Source organism: Phascolarctos cinereus, unplaced genomic scaffold (genome assembly GCF_003287225.1).
Source record: "Phascolarctos cinereus isolate Bilbo 61053 unplaced genomic scaffold, phaCin_HiC Scaffold_4;HRSCAF=312, whole genome shotgun sequence".
In the NCBI taxonomy this organism is placed as follows: domain Eukaryota; kingdom Metazoa; phylum Chordata; class Mammalia; order Diprotodontia; family Phascolarctidae; genus Phascolarctos; species Phascolarctos cinereus.
In genome coordinates, this window is record NW_027555847.1 from 236796178 (window position 1) to 236812203 (window position 16026).

At 37.3% G+C, this 16026-nt stretch overlaps 1 pseudogene; it reads left to right on the forward strand.

The window, feature by feature from the left end:
• The first annotated feature begins 4276 nt into the window (after positions 1–4276).
• LOC110223864 (tryptophan--tRNA ligase, cytoplasmic pseudogene) lies at positions 4277–5675 on the forward strand (annotated as a pseudogene).
• The last annotated feature ends 10351 nt before the right edge of the window (positions 5676–16026 follow it).

Consider the following 16026-nt stretch of genomic DNA (forward strand, 5'->3'; position numbering starts at 1 on the left):
CAAAACCTTGTCACTGATATTCTGTGACATTTCACACTTCCAAAGTCACCTGTGGCCATTTGATTCTGGAATTATATATTGCAAAATCAACATCAGTAATTAGTAGGACAAGGGTGACTAACCCAGCATCCCAAGTAATCCCTTAGGGTGATTATACATTAACTATAGATGCAAAAGATTTGGATAGCATAGCATACTTGACAGGATACTTCAGATACTACAAATTTAAATTACACAAATTTAAATTACACACAGATCATAACTTAAGTATATGTCACAGCAGTACATACATATCTATAGAACACAAGCAAATATGAATATGAATGTAACCCAAATTTCAAAGCCTATTGGCATGGGACTGTAGTTATTGGTCGAAATTAATAGGAGGTGGAGTTGGTCAGAGAGGGGCATCAATCTCCACCAATGAGGAAAGAGTTCCATACCAATGGCTTTTGGGACTGAGGTTAAAAGAGCAAAGGAAAAGCAAAGGAATGATAATACCAGTAGCCCTACAAAAAAAAGTCTGCAGAAATAACAACATATATACAAATAAACAGCAAAACTATACATAATTAACACTATAACATAGGTATAATACATTAGGACACTGACAAAAACAAATAAATAAAAGGTGTTCAAAAAATCTTAATGCTATTTCAAGCTAATAAAAGTTACTTTTGGGTTATCCTGTATGAACGAGAAAAAGATTGTTGGTAAGTCATATCAGTAGTGTATGTCTCTTTGCGACCCCATTTGGGGTTTTCTTGACAAAGATACTGGAGTAGTTTGCCATTTTACAGATGAGGAAACTGGGGCAAAAAGGCTTAAGTGACTTTCCCAGGGTCACAGAGCTAATGTCTGAGGCTAGATTTGAATTCAGATCTCCTGACTCCAGGCCCATCACTCTATCCACTGCACCACCTAGCTACCCTAAATAAAAGGCAAGCATACTCAAGACATATAGTATTTTACACATGAATCAAGAAACACATGCAGTTACAAGGAAGGTGCATATTGCATGGGTAAACATCTGCATTGTCATCTGACTACACATGTACTGATTTCTTCAGTTTTCCCTAGATATGGTAAGTTCCCTGGAAGTGGTCATCAGTCAAATAGGCTTGCTCTCCTCTAAGCTGCTGACCTCTCTATTACTCTACCTGAGTTGGTTTATGGTATGGAAAGATCATAACTTGTAGAGCTGATGCTGACTAACAATGTTGCTATCCTTTGTGATGTGTGTATATACCTTAAAAGAATGTCTCTAGCTAAAGCACTAAGAAAAGTTGTTGCCTTTCTAGTCCATCCTTTCCCACTATGTACTCTAGTTATTGACACACAGTATGCAGAGCCATCCTCACTTGAAACATCCGTTTCTAAATCATTGTCTGGCTCAGGCTGCACAATTGGCGGCTGCTATGTCTGGCTTGGAGTTCCCTGTGATTCCAAGCTATGTGTAAATGCTGCTGTGTAAATATCCATCAGTCTCTATGTACTCATCAGAGAGCCCCTCTAGCTCATCTATAGATAGTAAGTGCTTAAAGGCGATTATCTTTGCAGGTTCCCTTTCAGCCTCTAGGGCTATTTTGTAAACACCCAAGTTACCCAGAATTTCCACAAGTAGATATAGAGTAGCTTTCCAATAACCTGTTAACTTGTGGGCCTCAATTCCAAAATTTTCTAGGAACACTGTCCCTTTGTTGAAATTCATGGGAATTCACTCAAACTCTTCTTAGCTGTAGGTGGTGAACTTCTTTTAGCTTTTCTCTCTTCCGTGAGATATACTAGCCATGAATATCTGCAGTGTGTCCATCCTCACAGAGTCTCAAACACAAGTCAATAGAAGATGTGGCCTTCCTTCCCATGCATCAACATTTAAGAATACTTCAAAGTGAGAAAATTTTTTTGTATCAAATAATTGTTCTTGGTCCTTCTATTAAAGAAAGTACTTTTATTTCTGGTAGCATTGTACTCATGTACTAGAAAAGCCATATATTAGCTCCACTGAGGTCATTATTCTGGTTTCAGCATCCCCAATATTGTTCAGATTGTGGATCTCTTTGAGGGGATTAAGATGTAGTTCTAAACCTCTGATACCATCTAAAGCTAACATCTCACTATGTAGTGCGCTCTTAAAGTATCCTCCATTTCTGCCCCTATCTCCTTTTCCCAGAACTGATTCTGTAACCCTCAGCTTTTCCACCACTAGCAGTACATTTTCTTAGGGTCATAAGGTTTTAAGGTTATAAGGTCATAGGTTTAGAAGCAGAAGGTATATTAGAGCTATCTAATTCAAACACCACCCCCTCTATTTTGACAAAATAAGTAATTGTTTCCTAAAGAGCTTAAGTAACTTATTGGAATTTAGATAGATAGTAGCTATAAGTAGCAAACTGGGGGGTTTGAATTAGGTTCTCTATTTCCATGGTACACAATTTAGCACAGCTTCTTTGGTACCGTGTAAAAGACCATATCGTGAACAGAATAAAAGAGCATGGAAGGAAATTCCTTACACAACTATGGATAGAGGAGGTGTTCTTGACTAAAGGAGAGAGACGATCACAGGAGATAAAATAGATAGTTTTTATTACATAAAATTGATAAGCTTCTGCATGACAAAATCAATGCAGTTAAAATTATAATGGAAAAAGTTCACTGTAAAAAAATTTTTGCAGCAAGTTTCTGTGATAAAGGTCCAATAACAATAATATATAAGGAACTAATTCATATGCAAAGGAAGGAAATCCATCCCCAATAAATAAATGGTCCAAAGATATAACTAAGCTCTCCATATGCATATTAAAAGATTCTCTAAAATACCACTAAGAAAATTGTAAATTAAAACAACTCAGGTTGTATTTCACATCCACCAGAATGCCAAAGATGACAAAAAAGGAAAACGACAATTCTTGGTGTAGTTGGGGAAAAACTAGCACACTGATGTGTTTTTGGTGGAGTTGTGATGTGGTCCAACCATTCCTAACCCGAACTTGAAATTATATGAAAAAAAGTTAATGTATTGTATCCTATGACTTAGTGATACTATGTTTGTATTGCAAAGATATCAGAGAAAGAAGGAAACAATCCATATGTACAAAAATATTTGTAACAGCTCTTTTTTTGTTGTTCCAAATAATTGACACAAACGGGTACTCATCAGTTGAGGACTACCTGGACAAAATACAGTATATGAGCATAACTGACTATTTTTGTGTTGTAAGAAATGACAAATGGGATCAATTTAGAGAAACTTGGGAAGTTTTGAATGAACTAATGCAGAATGAATGAGCATGAATGAAAGAGAATAATTTATACAACAATGACAACACAGTAAGGGAAAATAAGTGTGAAAGAAATTGTGAACAATGATCACCACAATGACCAATATTTGGCAGGGAAGTAATAGACTAAAGATGCAGAATAAGACATAGATTTTCAGGCTTGTCAATTGTGTGGATTTATTTCATGTGATTATATGTATTTGTTACAATGAAGGGAATTTTCTGGGTGGAGAATGGGAGAGCTGGTTACTTATACTAATGCCAAAAAAGGAAAGTGCCTAGGCCACAGAGAAGTTAAGTTCTGTTCCCAGGGTCATTTGTGTTTGTCAGAAGTGGGATTTGAACACAAGTTTTACAAACTCTAAAGTAGCTTTCAGTTCTCTATAATAGTCTGCCTTCCAATCAACAAAGTTTGTTTTTACCAATCATCCAACCATCCAACCAATCCCACCAACCACTTCACCCTCTTCCATGACCCCTTATCCTCAACATCTGCACTCAAAGCATGTGGGACCAGCTAAGAGACAGGATTTGTGAAAGCTTCTCATTAACTCCAACTCTTTTCCATGCCATAAGAGTTGGCCCTTTCTAATCAGGGAAATGAAAACTGATATATTTTAGATGTAAAGGTATGTGTTGGGTGGAAGTGGTGGTAGAGGTTGAGTAATGAGAACAATCATTACAGAGCATGTGTAGCAAGTTCTGATGATGAACTCCCCATGTTCTCAAAAGTAGGTGCAAGTGTTATTTCTAGCCTACTTATCATGTGAAGAAGAGTTTTTCAGGTGTTCACTAAGGCAGAAGTGGAAGTGCTTGAAAAAAGCATTAACCAGCCACTGCACACTGCAGCCCACTGCTACCGAGGCCAGCTGTGGCTATGGTGCTGGGACCATAAGCTGAGAGGGAATGAGCCTCTGTTTTGTTCTTCTGAACTACCGAGTACAAGCAGTTGTGATCCTGAAGCACTTTAATTTCAGAAATCTAAGCTGTGGAAAATGGATGATGTTCTGAATGGTGAACCATATCCTCCCTTTCCACTGAAGCTGTTCAAAAGCATGACAGCACAAGGAGAAATTGTCCCATCATTAAAAGCAGAAAAAGCACCAAAGGATGAAATTGATTTTTCTGGAAAACAATTATTGTCCCCAAAAATAAATTACAAAGAAGTGACAGGACATGATTATAATGCCAATTCCCCTCCCACAAACTCCAAACCTGAGGGTAGTGGGGAGCCTGCGACCACTGAAGGTAAAGAGTATTTTGTAGATGATCATTGGACCATGCATATCAGCAGTGCCATAGGCCTTGACTATGAGAAGCTTATAGTTCAGTTCAGAAGTAACAAGACTGACAAAGCACTGATAGACTGTATTGAGAGGGTCATAGGACAAAAATCACATCATTTCCTGAATAGGAGCATCTTTTTTTCTCTCAACGGGGACTTAAGCAACATTTTTGATACATATGAAAATAAGAAGCCATTCTACCTTTATACAATGTGAAGTCCCTCTTCTGAAGCAATGCATGTAGTTCATCTTACTCCATTTATTTTTACAAAGTGGATGACTGATGATGAAAAATACTTCTGGAAAGAGCTAACACTGGAGCAAACATATGGCTACACAGTATAAAATGTAAATAATATCATAGCCTGCAGTTATGACATAAATAAAACTTTCATCTTTTTTGACCTGCAATACATAGGATTAACTCCAAGTTTCTACAAGAATGTAGAAAAATTCCAAAAGCATATCATATTTAGTCAAGTAAATGACATCTTTGGCTTCACTGACAGGGATTGCACTGGAAAAATGAGTTTTCCTGCTATCGAAACTGCCCCATCCTTCAGCAACTCATTTCCACAGATTTTTCAGACAGGACATATTCAGTGTTTTATTCTATGTGCCATAGACCTAGACGCTTATTTTAGAATGACAAGAGATGTGGCCCCAAAGACTGGCTATCCCAAACCAACCTTGCTTCATTCAACCTTCTTCCCAGTTCTATAGAAAGCCTACACTATGGCTAAAGTGCCAGTAGCCCCAATTCTTCCATTTTCCTCACTGACACAGCCAAGAAGATAAAGAACAGAGTCAACAAACATGCATTTCCTGGAGGTTAAGACATCACAGAGTAACACAGACAGCTCAGAGGTAACTATGATATTGATGTATCTTCATGTACCTTACCTTCTTTCTAGAGGTTGACAGCAAACTCAAGCAGATAAGACAGGATTATACAAGTGGAACTATGCTCACTGGAGAGCTAAAGAAGATGCTTATTAAAGTCTTGTTGCCCTTGATTGACAATCATCAGGCCTGGCACAAAGAGGTTAAAATGGAAATAGTGATATCGTTTCTGACTCCAAGGGAGCTATCATATGACTTTCAATAACATGTGATATATACATCTGGTTTTAGATACACAAAAATTCATCAATGTCCACCTGATTGGATTGCTATCACCCACAGTCACCTATCAAATCTTAGTTATCATATAGTCACCTGACAGTTGGAAGCAATCTCTCATAAATTCTGTCTATCGCATTCCCGTAAATGGTGATTTTTATCTTACCTTATTGTCTATTGTTACCACTGTTTCTTCTTGTGAATTAGCATGTAACAGTTTAATGTAGACAAAAAGAACATAGAAAAGTCCACACTATGTAATATCATGTAGGAAAAATAAAGAATTCCAGAAGTTCATTTTCTACTACAAAATAAATAAAAGAATCTGGATCCAGTGTTTGAAGAGAGTTGATCATCCATTACCTGGTAATCCATGCACTTAAATTCTCAGCAAGTTCAGAAAAGTGTGCTTTATTAGGCAGACCCTGATATTTTATATCTACAATACATCTATCTGTGCTTATTTTTTATATAGATACTAAAAATGTCCATTTCCAATCTTCTTCAGTGTTCTAAATCGATTCTTTTATATCCAATTTTGGGCAAAAAGTGAATTTATGTATAGCTAGAATCAATATGCCATTTCTGTCGAGCTAAAAAGCTTCTTAAGAAATTGATATTGGCATTTAGTGAGTTTAACTCTAGTGAATGCTGCTTGAATAGAGAAGCTGCCTTTTCCTAGTAGTAACGGAAAGCCTCATGATAAGTTAACTTGAAAATATCATTTCAGCTGACTCAAGAGCAAATCTTGACACAGTTCTGGTATTGTGGATGATGCTCCTAGATAACTTAACCAGTTCTTGTAAAATTAAGAAATCATTTATGAATAAAAATTTCCTTTTTCTTTCCTAAATTGTTTTTTGCTGTCCTGCTCATAGCCCTTGTTTCAGGAATCATGCTTTCTTGTTGATAATTTTCCAGTATTTCTAAACCAAAGAATAATTTATGACCAAAAATGATTTGTTCATTTTGTTTTTGATGCACAAAATGATCCCTTTTTTCTCTATGATTACAGCTGAGGGAAGAGATGCTGAAAACCTCTAGGTGGGGAGAAAGGCTTCAGGCCATAATGTCTCCATGCAGGCCCGTCTTTGTCCAATAATATGGGTCTATAGCCCCTTCAGCTTACTGCCTTGTCACGATGGAGGGACTTGCACAGCACAATGAACTACGAGTTATGTTGTAGTGCAAGGTTACCCAAGATAGACAGGTCATAGAACAAAAAGTGATCCACTGGAAAAGGAAATGGTAAACTACTCTAGTATCTTTGCCAAGAAAGTCCCATGGATGGTATGAAAAGATAACAGATATGACACCAAAAGATGAGCCCCTCAGGTCAGAATGTGTCCCACATGTTACTAGGAAAGAGCAGGAGAAAACTACAAGTAGTTCCAAAAAGAGTGAGGCAGCTGGGCTAAAGCCAAAAGGAAGCTCAGGGACAGATGTATCTGATGACAAAAGGAAAGTCAGATGGTGTAAAGATCAATACTGTATGGGAACCTGGAATGTAAGGTTTATGAACTAAAGTGTGAATGTGGTCAAACAAGAGATGGAAAGATGAAACATTGACATCTTGGATGTCAATGAACTTAAATGGATGGAAATGGGTGGATTTAATTCAGGTGATCATTACATATATTACTGCGGGCAAGAATCCATTAGAAGAAATGCAGTAACCACGATAGTCAATAAAAGGTTCAGGAAAGCAGTACTGGCATATAATCTCAAAAATGACATAATTATATCTGTTTGAATATAAGTCAAATCATTCAAAATCACAATAACACACGTTTATGCTCCAAACACAGATGCTGAAGAGGCCAAAGTAGGTCAATTCTATGAAGGCCTACAACATTTTCTAGAAATAACACCCCAAAAAAAGATGTCACATTCCTCATGGTGGATTAGAATGCTAAAGCAGGAAATCAAAAGGTAATTGGAAAGACAGACAAGTTTGGTCTTAGAGTAAGAAATGAAGCAGGGTAGACTCTAATGGAGTTTTGTCAAGATAACTTGCTGGTCACAGCAAACATTCCTTTTTTTAACAACCCAAAAGGTCACTCTACACATGGATATCATCAGATGGTCAATATGAAAATCAGATTGATTATATATTTTGCAACCAAAGGTGAAGAAGCTCTATACAGACAATTAAAACAAGACCTGGAGCTGACTATGGCTCAGATCATGAACTTCTTATTACAGAATTCAGACTTAAATTGAAGAGAAAGTTTGGAAAAATCAAGATTGTAAAAGTATAACTTAAATAACTTCCCTTATGAATACAAAGTGGAGGTAATGAATAAGTTTAAGGGATTAGATCTGGTAGGCAGAGTGCCTGAAGAAATATGGATAGATGTTCACAAAATTATATAGGAGGCAACAACAAAAAACATTCCAAGGAAAAAGAACAGCAAGGAAGCAAAATGGTTATTTGATGAGGCTTTACAAATAGCTGAGGAAGGAAAGCAAAATAGAAGATATACCCAAATAATTGCAGTATTCCAGAGAACAGTAAGGAGAGATAAGCAATACAAAGAAATAGAAGAAAACAATACACTGGGAAAGACAAGAGATTCTTTAGAGACAATTCAAGATCTCAAAGGCAAGTTTAATGCAAAAATTGGCATGATAAAAGACAAAAATTGTAGGGCTATAACAGAAGTAGACGAGATTAAGAAGAGGCAAAAGGAATGTGTGGAAGAACTATACAAGAAAGATTTTAACATCATCAATAACCATGATGGTGTAGTTACTGATCTAGAGACATACATCCTGGAAAACGAAATCAAGTGGGCCTTAGGAAGCATTGCTAAGAATAAGGCTAGTGGAAGTAATGGAATTCCAACTGAGCTATTCAAAATCCTAAAAGAAGATTCAGTTAAAGTGCTTCATTCAATATGCAAACAAATTTGGAATACTCAGTAGTGGGTACTGGATTGGAAAACTTCAGTTTCCAATCCTAAGGAAGGGCAATGCCAAAGAATGTTCAAATTACTCAACAATTATACCCATTTCACACACCAGCAAGGTTATGCTTAAGATTCTGCAAGCTAGGCTTCAGCAACACGTGAACTGAGAATTACCAGAGGTGTAGACTGATTTTCAAAGAGGCAGAGGAACTAGAGACCAAATTGCCAATATTTGCTGGACTATGGAAAAAGCAAGGCAGTTCCAGGAAGAAAGAAAGAAAAATCTATTTCTGCTTCATCGATTACACTAAAGTCTTTGACTGTGTATCACCAGAAAATGTAGCAAGTCTTTAAAGAGATGGGAGTACCAGATTATCTTACTCGTCTCTTGAGGAACCTGTATAGGGTCCAAGAAGCAACAGTTAGAACCAAACATGGAACAACTGATTGGTTTAATATTGGGAAAGGAGTACAACAAGGCTGAATTTTATTTATTTATTTATTTAACTTGTATGTAGAAATATCCTGGGAAATGCCAGGCTGGATAAATCAAAAGCTAGAATTAAGGTTGCCAAGAGAAATATCAAACAATTTTGGATATGCAGGTGATAACACTCTAATTGTAAAAAGTGAGGAAGAATTAAGAAACCTGTTGATGAGGGTGAAAGAGGGGAGTGTAAAAGCTACCTTGAAGCTTAATATTAAAAAAAAAAACTAAGGTCATGACAACTGGTCCAATCACTTCCTAGCAAATAGAGGGAGAACAAATGGAAGGAGTGTCAGATTTTATATTCTTATACTCAAAGAACACTCAAGGTGGCAATTATAGCTATGAAATTAAAAGACACTTCATTCTTGGAAGGAAAACTATTGTAAATCTGGATAGTATACTAAAACAGAGGTATCATCTCATTCACAAAGGTCTATATGGTCAAAGCCGGTTTTTTTCCAGTAGCAATGTGGAAAGCTGAGGGTACAAAAATGACTTTTTAAAATTTTAGTGCTTAAGAAGACTTTTGAGAGTCCATCAGATAGCAAGGAGATCAAACCAGTCAATATTTAAAGAAACTAATTCAGGCTGTTTTTGGAAAGACAAATATTGAAGTTGAAGCTTAAATATTTTGGCCACAAAACAAAAAGATAGGACTCATCAGAAAAGGCCCTGATGTTGGGGAAAATTGGAGACAAAAGGAAAAGAGGACAGCAGAGAATGATATGAATAGATAGTGTCATGAAAGCAACAAACTTGAACTTGGACAGACTTCAGCAGATCATGGAAAATAGAAGGCCCCAGTGTGCTATTGTCCATGAGGTCATGAAGAATCAGACATGACTGAATAACTGAACAACAATGCAGCCGTGTTCATTGCCTCTGCATTTTTCTTTCCTACTTGTAGGTGAAAGAGTGTTGGATGAGATTGTGACCTTGTTAGGTTTAAAAGGTTGAAAGAGCAAGCTAACAGAAGGTTTAGGTCCACAGAAGTGGGGAGGGAACCTGCAGCTTCGAGGCCAAGCTTTCTAGGTTCTTCAGTGCAGCCTTTTGACTGAGTCCTAGTTCTATAGAGCAAATCCTTTTATTAAGGGGATTTGTTCTGTGAAGTCTGGATTCAGTCAAAAGGCTGCACTTTAGGACCTAGAGGGCCGGGCCTTGAGGCCTCAGATTCCTCACCCCTGGCTCTAAGGAGCTGTAGTTATTGCCAGATTTTGTGGACAACCAAGCACAGTAAGGAGTCGAGTCCTCAGTGACCTGTTTGATCTCACAAATAGATTAAATAAAAATGGATCAAAGAGTGACTCATTCATTTGTCATACTTTGTTTGGAAGTGAAGTTGGTGGGGGCAGATGCTTTGCAGAAACTTCTTTAAATTTGAACCCTTTCTCTCCAGAGACTGAGGTAGTTTAGATACATACCTAGGTGATTGGGAGAATGGTTTTTTATTTCTCTTCTTAGTATCTCTTCTCAGTAAACATCCATTTGTAAATGCTAATTGATTTTGGTTGATTAAATGACACTGGGAACTCATCATGACTAGAGCATATTTATATAAGGTAACTAACTTGTGATTGATTTGGGGGGAAAAGACACTGGATGGAATTCAGGCTAATAAGATAAGAGAAAAATACCTCAGCCCTTCAGGTACACCTCTAGAATTCCCAGAAGGAGATTTAACCTTGCTCTAAGAGACTTGACTTGTTAATATAAGTGAGAGTTGGTACAAGGATCCCTAGGGCTTATAAATGTTCTTAAATGAACTGATATAGAGTGAAATAAGTGGACCAGAAGAAAAAAAATTGCCATAACATCAATATTATTAAAATGAACAGTTTTGAGGACTTTTATGAACTGCTGAAAAATTAAATGAGCACAATGAGAACAATTTATACAACAACAATAAAACTATAAAGACAAATACCTTTGAAAGCTGAGCAGTACAATAACTATCCATGTGTCCAAAGGATTGATGATGAAATATAATATCCACTTCCTTACAGTGAGGTGATGGATTGGGGGTGTTTTTCTACAAAGTCAATGTGGGCATTTATTTTACTTGACAATGAATACTTGTTGAAAGGAATTTGTTTTTCTTTTCTCTTTCTTCAGTGGAGTGGGGGTTAACAAAGGGCTATCAATAGCTACATGAGAAAAATCACTAATAATTAGATAAATTTAAATTAAAACAACTCTGAGTTTCTATCTCACCTCTATCAGATTCACAAAGATGGCAAAAGAGGAGAAAAATGATGAAGAGGCACACTAATGCACTGTTGATGGAGATATGAATTGTCTGAGTCCATCTAGAAAGAAACATGGAATTATGCTCCCAAAGTTACTAAACTTTGCATACCATTTGACCTAGGTATAGCTCTGCTAGGCCTATTCTTCAAAGAGATAATAAAGGAAAAACATGCAAAGTGTACAAAAGTATTTATAGCAGCTCTTTTTCATTGTTGCCCAAAGATGGAAGCTAGGAAGTGTTATATGAAAATAATGAAATATTATTTTATAATAAATTATGAAATCAGAAGTTTTGGGGAAACTGGGAAGACCTCTATCGTATGATGCAGAGTGAATTTATCAAAACTAAGAGAACAATTTACACATTTAAAATGACATTGAAGAGAAAAACAATTTTTAAATACATTAGAACTCTGATTAGTGCAATCATAAACCGTAAGTTCACAGGACTGAATCTGAATCATGCCATCCACCTCCTCCCAGAGAGACAATAGACCTAAAGTCTGGAATGAGGTATGCATTTCCACATGGCCAACATAGAAATTTGTTTTTCTGGTCTTTTCATTTGTTGAAGGGTGTGTGTGTGTGTGTGTGTGTGTGTGTGTGTGTGTGTGTTCAATTGAAGAGGCAGTAGAAGGGAGAGTTAATAAATATTTGGTAAAAAAAAATATTTTTAAAAAACTTTTTTTTGGGGGGGGCATCTAGGTGGTGCAGTGGATAGAGCACGACCCTACATTCAGGAAGATCTGAGTTCAAATCCGGCCTCAGACACATAATACTCACTAGCTGTGTGACTCTGGGCAAGTCACTTAACCCCATTGCCTAACAAAAACCAAAACAAAAAACAAACAAAAAAAAAGAACTTTTTTTTTATCATTGACTTCTTCTCCCACCTCCTAACATTAGCTGAGACCCAGTTTTCTCTACTGAACATCACATTTCTCATTATTTCTCTCATGTACTCTAATTAAGAATCATAAGGAGGAATTGGTATACCATTTGTTCCCAACCACAATTTCTGGACAGAAGCTCTGCTCCATGACTCAACAAACTCTCCTTTGAAAGTCACATCATCTGGGGCAGCTAGGTGGCTCAGTGGATAGAGCACCAGCCCTGAAGTCAGGAGGACCTGAGTTCAAATCTGGCCTCAGAGCAAACACTTGACACTTACTAGCTGTGTGACCCTGGGCAAGTCACTTAAGCCCAATTGCCTAAAAGAAAAAAAAAGTCACATCATCTAATTACATTACTCTAGGTGGTACAGGGGCCAGGAGTCAGAAAGACCTAAATTCAAATCCAACATCTATAACTTCAGATATTTACTATCTGGGTGACCCTAGGTAAGTCACTTAACCTCTGTTTGCCTGTTTCCTCATCTGTAAAATGGAAATAATAGTACCCCCCTACCTGGGTTGTTGTAAGGATCAAATGAGATAATAATTATAAAGCATTTTTCACAGTGCCTGGCACATAGTAAGACCCTATATAAATGTTAGTTCTTATTATTGTTATTCCTTGTATTATCATCTCCCAGACTCACCCAAACACTATTCTAAATACTGGGGATACAAAAGCAAGAGTGAAACAGTTCCTGCCTATAAGGATCTTACATTCTAATGGGTACAGTGACATAAATAATCAATATAATGATATACAATATGTATATATACATCATATATACAAAATAAATATGATGTGCCAGAAGGAGGTACACTAGCAACTAGAAGGAGCAAGAAAAGCTTTGCGAAAAAGTCATGATTGAGCTGAATCTTGAAGGAAGCCAAGGATCCTAAAAGTTGGAGGTGAGGAAGAAGGGAGCATATTGGGAATGGCCAATACAAAGGTATGGGGACAGAACATGGAGCATCATATGGGCAGGACCAGGATACGTAAGAAGTTTTCGAAGTTAGGAAGGAGCTAGGTTATGAAGAAATTTAAATGCCAGGGTAGCCACTGGAGTTTCTTGAGTAGAGGTAGGGAGGGTATGACAACTGGACATGTACTTTAGCAAAATCACCTGTTCAGGATGGATTAGAATGGGGAAAGGCTTGAGATAGGGAGACATTTCCTGAATGTTCCCCTAGCCAAATAGGAGGCTGTTGTAATAATCACAGGGAAAGGTGATAATGGCCTGAATTAGGATGGTAGCTGTTGAGTGGACAGGAAGGAATTATATGGGAGAAATGTTGTAGAGAGAGGAACAAAATTTGGCAACTGGTTGGACATATGGGGTGAGAATGAGGACTCAAGGATGAACTGAGGTTGTGAACTGAGGTGGCTGGAAAGATAATGGTGGCCTTAACTATAACAGGTAAGTTAGGAAGAGTGGTTCACTTGAGGAGGAGGAAGATAATGAGTTCTGTTTTGGACGTATTGGGTTTGAGTTGCCTAGAGGTCTTACAGTTCAAAATGTCCAACCAGCAGGATCTTAGGAGAAAGAATAGATCTGGGAATCATCTGTACAGAAGTGTTGTACCCATGGTAGCAGATGAGGTCATCAAGTAAGAGAATGTTGAAAGAAAAGAGAAAAATATCCAGAACAGAGGACCTGGTTTTGACTGTCATTTATTATCTGTGTGACTTCTGCAAAGTCACTGCTCTCTGAGCTTTAATTGTAGTGAGCAGAACCAGTGAGAGAACAAGTGATGAAATAACAACGACATTGTGAATAGAAACAGCTTTTGAAAGATTCAGATCAATGCAAAGATCAGCCATGATTGCAGAGGACTGATGATGAAGCAAGCCACCCACTTCTTGACGGGATGAATGTAGGATGAAACATAGTTTTTGAACATGAGAAATGCAAGAATCTGTTTTGCTTGACTTTATATCTATTTGTTTAAAAGATTTTCTTTTTTTTTCCCACTGGGAGTAGGAAGTAGAGAAAATAAATGCAGTCTGCTGTGGCAGTCTGACCCACATATGAAAAATTAGAGTACCTTTATCTTCAGAGACTTATCTAATCAGAGTGTCTCTCATTCAGGTTGGAAAACAACTAGGTAGCTAAATTTCTTACTTCTCAACCCCATCTTCCATCTCTGGTACACTGTTATTGGGTAAAAGAAACCAAAAATCAAAAAGAAGTTAGGAGCAATGATGAGATTACATTTAAATTCTCTGTCTCTGTCTCTCTGTCTCTGTCTGTGTGTGTGTGTATGTGTGTGTGTGTGTGTGTGTGTGTGTGTGTGTGTATGTCAAGCAACAGGAATAAAATGGCCTATGTCATTGATCACACTGGAAGTGAACCTTCTAAAACCCATCTTCTGAAATTTGGAACAGTGCTTAATCAGTTCTGGCTCTTACCTTATCGTATACTTCCTGTTTTCCTCAAAAAAATCACCATTAAAAATGTGCCAGAGAGAAATTTACTGTATCCAGTCACTTTCCAGGAAGAACAGAGGTTTCAGATAACTAGGATAGTTCACAAAACAGCTGCTGGCATCCATGTGTCCTTTAGCAAGCTGAATTTCCCTCTAGTCTAATTTACTAGCTGGGAAGAAAAGTCAGACCAAGGATATCCAAGCTTTTCAGTAGTGGCTCATGTGATCAGAAATCCACATATGGTGTGTCCATGTTAATTTAAATATATAATTAATGATAGCTGGCTTAGATTATATTACTAATTTATCGAAGTCTTAGTATAATGCCTGGTGATAACCAGTCATACATCAGTTTGTGTGTGCTAACTAGGTGAGGTTTTCAAAGTTTGTTTTATTTTACCAAAATGTTCAGATGGGTTGAATACCTGTGCTCAGATGGGTTGCCTTTGATTCATGGGGCAATTTTAGCTTTTTAGGACTTAGATACATTAAGTCTTTCCTGTTAGGTTCTTAATAGGGCACCACATCAGTATCACAATAGTATCCTGCAGCGGCAGCTAGGTGGCACAGTGGATAGAGCACCAACCCTGAAGTCAGGAGGACCTGAGTTCAAAACTGACCTCAGAACAAACACTTGACACTTACTAGCTGTGTGACCCTGGGCAAGTCACTTAACCCCAATCGCTTAAATTTAAAAAAAATAGATCTGAAAGAATTAATAAAGCTTCTATTGGTGTCACAGTATCAGGGAGTCACCAAGACACTTGGATAACCTTTGGCCACCTTGTTACCATGAAAAATTCTTGGAGACATCAATTGGAAAATGATAGATTTGGAATAAAGGGACCTGTGTTTGATTCTTGGCTATGCCACTTGGAACTTGTATCACCTTGGGCTACTTCAGCTCTCTGAAGTTTTTCTTGTAAGTAAAATGTACTAGAAGACCTCTAAGATCTCTTCAGCCTTTAAATCTTTGATCCTATAAAAAGATGCTCAATTTTACAACACAGTATTAAAATGACAGTCAACAGTATAATGACCAGCACATAGTAGGTGCTTAATAAATGATTGACTGAAAGAAGCTCAAAAGAAATGTGAAATGCACAAATTTAGAGACATCTCCTCTCAAAATGTTCATGTGGAGTATTTGTGCCCAACCTGTGTGTGTGTGGTAGAGCTTTCTGAGCTCAAATTGGTCTGATCAGCCACAGTTGGACACACTGTACATTGACTCCAATAAAGTGATGTCATTTTGGTTCTCTCTCTTTTTTTTCTTGGTGAATTGTACTTTAATGGCTTAATTATTGTGAGTACTTACGTAGACCTAATCTTGTGTGACTGCAGTCTATATCTTTACATAAAATTTAC